Here is a 6,000-nt window from a genome sequence, read left to right as displayed (position 1 = left end):
CCTCTTTCTTAATATTCTTTTTAACACTCTGAACTCCAATTTTACTATGTAGTTTGAGTGTTAAAATATAGTCACTTCTTAGGAGAAATCTAATTGGAAACAGAAATACAGATAGTCCACCAAGCTGAAATCAGACCTCAAGCTATTCCCTAATCAAATCAACTGATTTAAATTGCCATATACTTCATTTTCAAGTCACTCCTCAATTTGTAACCAATGAGAAGTATGTCCCATCATGCAAACTCCACTGATGGTGGAGTTGAAGACAATGAAAATCATGTCAGAGGAATTAAGCTTCACCTCCACATTGCCTTTCTGATTTCCCATAGAGAACAGCACTATGAATCCCAAATAACACCTGTTATGTTTACCCTTTCCTTATGTTCCTGGTCATGATCGATTTCAAAAGAAGTCCTGATGTCTGTCTATTGCACTGGCCTCAGAGTACCGTCAAGTTTTCAGAGGAAACGTTTCAAGTATGTAATAGGCCCCCATAACAAAAAAAAAAAAAAAAAAATTTGTTGATAGACAGAAAAAGAAGCAAGGTGCATTACTATCGCATTGGCATCCTTCTTTAGAGATCAGGGGAACTAGGACAGGTGTGACTCCTATTATTGCTACAGCATATTGCGTTCAGCCATGATGGAGCAGAACTGGCAAAGTGTATCCTGAGGTATTTTCACTTCATGCATTTGGCATTGTTATTAGTTATCGCATTTAAGATACATTGGTCTGTTTACTCCTCATGTTTCCTCACAGAGAAAATATTAACTGTGGAAAAAGAATATTTGATGTAACAAATTATCTAGCTTGCTAGTCTCATTCCTCTGTTAGTATTCAATTATTGGCTTAGCTTCCCTTAGCAAATGAAATTTCAAGGGCATTTCAAGGTCTACAAATAATATAAAAAGGAAGTAGAGCCCCAAAGAATTTTTCTTTCCTCATCTTCTCTCTCTCTCTTTTTTCTTTTTGTATTCAGGAACAGCACTGAATCATGCATATGTATGAATCAACAAAATCAGGTTAGCTAAGAAATTGGAAATTGCACTCCACTAGAACATTTGTCTTGCTCTAGAGATCTTTGTTATGGATTTGAAGGACTAAGAAAAAATCACCAGCATGACTGGAACAGATGTTTTTTATGGACTTGGGTTGTTAATAGTCTTTTTAGCTTCTCCTAAGGACTTAAGCAGATTCCTCACTTGTCCTCAATACCTGAAATTATGTTAACATTGTCCAAAATGTACACTAACAAGCTACATTAAAAATGCCATAAATTGGAATAGGGATACTGAAAATTTCAACAAAGCAGAATAAATTTTAAAAGCTGCAAAGAGAGACAGATGCTAGATATATAAATCCATGAATGAATAAATAGAAGATATGGAGAGATAAATAAAGATAGATTTTAGACAGATCAATAACAGCATGAAATAAACATAACAAAAATAATTAGCTAATCATCATTTTCTTCTTAAAGCAAGAGATAACCCCTTTCCTCACCAGAAATTAACAGAATCACGAGAAGCACAGAATAGAAAATAAACTCAAAATGCTGCTCCTACGTTTACCTTGATGGTGTGCTTGGAAGTGTTTTTCCTGAGTATTTATATGCAATGTTCTTTCCTTCTGAGCCCTTACAAGTTGCTCCCAGTGGAGGCCAAAATTGATCAATTTTGCAGAGACCAAAATAAGTAAGAAACAGCAGCAAACGAGCTTCCTGGTGTCACCGGGAAGGCTGTTTGTTGCCATCTTCTTAAACTGCATGAGTAGGTGCAAATGGGGCACCTGCCCCCGGCCTTGCCCTCTCTCTGCCCATCTCAGTTGGAGCACACCCCTGCTGGGCACGCCCAGTTCCATTCAGCTTAAGGCCATCTTGCCATCTGCTTCCTCAATTCCTGGTGTTGCCCACAATTTATTTTGTTCTCATTAATGAATGATGATACGGGACGGGAGGCAGAATCAAGCCCAGTACAGTGCAGGACAATGCTGTGCACTTTCTCCTTCCCCATTAATCACAAAGAGATATGCCAGTTTCAATTCCAGCTCTCCACTTACAAACTATATAAGCTCGAGCAAGTTTGTTGAGCTCTGAGCCTCAGTTTATTCCTCTTAGAATTATGGTATGTGTTATTTATTTGTCAATATTGTTGTGAACTAGGGATGACTAATTCACGTGAAAGTACCTAAAATAGTGTGTGGCACATGGTAAGCATTCAGTAAGTGATCATTACTACAATTCATTTATTCATTAATTCCACAAACATATTTTGAGCTTTTCCCATGTATTTGTTAAATTATGTGAAGTTACGAGGATATAGAAAAATAAGACAAGACCCTAACTTCTCAACAAGTTCCTATTCCAGCTGAAGAAACAGATAACATAGATAAATAATTACTCCCCACAGCACACAATTAAATGTGTCAAGAAAGCCATATGTGTAATTAGAGTTTGAATATAAGAGGAAAGAGAAAGGGGCAGAAAACTGTTTGAAAAAGAGATGTATGAATTTTTTGAAAATTTGATGGAGAAGGAAAAAAAAGGTAAAAAGAATATCTTAAAATCATCCAGAGAAAAAAGACACATTACAGAAAAACAACAATAAGAATAATTTCTGACTTCTGATTAGAAATAATACAAGCCAGAAGATAATGAATAACATGATTAAATTGCTGAGAAAAAATAAAAACTGTCAACTTAGAATTATATAGACAGTAGAAATATATATCAAAACTGGAGATGAAATAAATATATTTTCAGATAAAAAATGGAGAGAATTTATAGTCAACAGATTTGTACTATAAGAAATGCAAAAAAAAAAAAAGTTCTTCAGGGTGAAGAGAAATAAGACCAGATGGAAAAACAAATCTATACAAAGAAATTAAGAACATAGAAAATGATTAGATTGTGGGAAAATATAATAGATTATTTTCCTTAATTTCTTTAAAAGATAAAGATAATAACAAGGTATTATGGGGCTAATAGATATTGATAATATATAACTTACATTAAAACAATTGCACCAAAAACAAGAGTGAGAACAGAGGGGACAAACAGAAAACAAAAAGCAAAACAATAGGTTTAAACCTATTAATAATGAATAATTGCATTAGAAGTATGAATAATTGCATTAGAAGTATGAATAATTGCATTAGAAGTATGAATAATTGCATTAGATGTAAGTGGATACACACAACAATTGAAAGTGAGAGTTTATCAAACTGGATAAAAGGGGAAAAAACATACAACTACAGGAGGCGCAGTTGAAATATAAAGATACAGATAGTTGGAGGTAAGAGGATAGAAGAAAATATACCATGCAAATGTAAATATGCAAAAGCTAGTGTGGCTATATGAATATCAGACAAAATGGAATTCAAAATAAGAGACATTACTGGACATAAAGGAAAACATTTGATAGTGATAAATGAACCAATTTATTTAAAAAAACACAACAATATTCAATGTGCATGTATTTAGCAATAGAGCTTCAAAAGGGAGCAAAACCTGATTGAGCACACAATTACAGTTGGAGATTTCAGCACTCCTCTCTCCGTAACTGATAGAACAAGTAGACAGAAAAACAGTAAATACATAGAAAACTCAAATAACTCTATCAATAAACTTGACCTGTGTGACATTAATAGAATACATCACCCAACCAGAGAAGAAAACACATTCTTTTCAAGTACACATAGAACATTCACCAAAAGGAACCATGTTCTGGGCCATAAAATCAAATCTTTGTAAGCTTCAAGTAAACAAAATTATACACAGCAAAGCATACTCTTTGATCACAGTGAAATATAAAGCAGAGAAATAACACCAAAAGCTTTTTATTTGAAAAGATTAAAAAAGTTAATAAGCCCTTAGAAAGAAAAAAACTTTTTTTAAGGAAGGAAATGAACTATCAACCTACAAAAAGACAGAGAAGAGCCTTAAATGCACACTGCTAAGTAAAGGAAGCTATTCTGAAAAGGCTATACACTGTATGATTCTAACTATATGACATTCTGGAAAAGACTATGGACAGTAGTATGTTCCGTGGTTGCCAAGGGTTTGGGAAGAGGAAGGCAGGTAAACCTGGGTGGAGCACAGGGAATTCTTAGGGCAGTGAAACTATTCTGTATGACACTGTAAAAGTAGGTACATATCATTATATGTGTGTCAAAACCTATAGAAAGCACAATACAGAGAGAATTCTAATGGAAACCATAAAGTTTAGTTAATAAGAATGTATTGATATTGGCTTATCATTGTAACAAATGAATGGCATTAATTCAAGATCTTAATAATAAGGGAGAAAAGGAGATTTCAAGAAGACAGCAAGTAGAGTGGTGGTTGCCAGAGGCCAGGAAGGGTAGGATGAAGGGGGGATGAAAAGAGGTTGATTAATGGGTACAAATATGCAGTTAGATAGAAAAAATACAACCAAAAATAGATCATTAGGGTGGCCATAGTTAACAATAGTACATTTCAAAATAGTTAGAAGAAAATAAGTTCCTAGCATAAAGAAAAGGTAAGTAAAGTGATGGGTATCCCAATTACCCTGATTTGATCTTTACCTATTATATGAATGTATCAAATTACCACATGCACCCTGAAATACATACAGCTATCAAAAAAAAAAAAAAAGAATAATAGGAGAAACTCTGGTGAGAAGTAAGAAGGCATATGTGAATTCAGTACTTTCCACTCATTTTTTTTTTTTTTTTTTTTTGGCAAATCTAAAACTGCTCAAAACAATAGATGTGTTTTATAGATAAAACACAACCAATATCAAGGAAACAGAAAGAAGACACATTACAGGTCTTTCAGAACTTTAAAATAAGGGAATATCATGAAAACTCTATGCCACAAAGTTTGAGGCATACATAAAATGGACAAATTCCTTGAAAGAGTCAACTTACTGAAGTCAAAACAAAAAATAGATAATATAAATAGAATTATAACTGTCAAAGAGCTTAGAGCCATAATTCAAAACATTTCCAAGGTGGCTCTATTTGTATATTCTATTAAATATTTTAAAAATAAAAACTACCAATTTTACACAAAATCTTTCAGAAAATAAAGAATGAGGGAACACTTCTTAGCTTGTTTTATGAGGTCAGTATAACCCTGATCTTATAAGATGACAAAGATATTACAAGAAAAGAAAATTATAAAAAAAAGAATAAGAAAAGAAAATTATAAACCATAATTCTAACAAAATATGAGTAAATGAAATACAGAAATATTTGAAAAGAGTAATACCACATGATCAAGTGAGGTTTGTCCCAAGAATATAAAGTTGGTTTATCATTCAAGAACCAATCAATTTCTTTCATCACATTAAGAGAATAAGGAATAAAAACCAAATGATCATCTCAATAGATACAAAAACATTTGACATAATTCAACATCATTCATAATAAAAATTCATCAAAGTAGTAACAGAAAGGAGCTTCCTCAGTCTTGCAGAGGGTATCTATGGAGAACATACAGCTATTTAATGGTGAAAAATTGAATACTTTCCCCCTCAGATCTGCAAAAATCAAGAATGTCTACTCTCACCAAAACTATTGCACATTATACAGATCATAGCAAATGCAAAAAGGCAAGAAAAAAAACCAAAAGCAAAATAACAGATTGTAAATAAAGACATAAGACAATATTTGTTCAAAAGCAATATGATTATGTACATAGAAAATCCTAAGGAAGTCACGTACCAAAAAGAGCTATGAGCTACCAGAATAAGTGAGTTTAGTAAGTATGAGTTTACAAGGCCAACATTTAAAAATTCATTGAATTTCTATGTATTAACAACTAAGAATTGAATTTGAAAAAATACTATTAATAGTAGCACCCAAAACATTAAATATGAATATTTACATATCTGCACACTGAAAACTACAAAGAACTGAGAGAAATTAATCTAAGTAAATGAGAAGATGTACCATATTCAAAGATCAAAAGTTTTAATATTGTTAAGATGTTGTGATGGGCTGAATTATGTCCTC

This window comes from Eulemur rufifrons, chromosome 8 (genome assembly GCF_041146395.1).
Source record: "Eulemur rufifrons isolate Redbay chromosome 8, OSU_ERuf_1, whole genome shotgun sequence".
Lineage (NCBI taxonomy): Eukaryota > Metazoa > Chordata > Mammalia > Primates > Lemuridae > Eulemur > Eulemur rufifrons.
The sequence above is the reverse complement of the archived record's forward strand: the minus strand, read 5'-3'. Positions refer to the sequence as shown.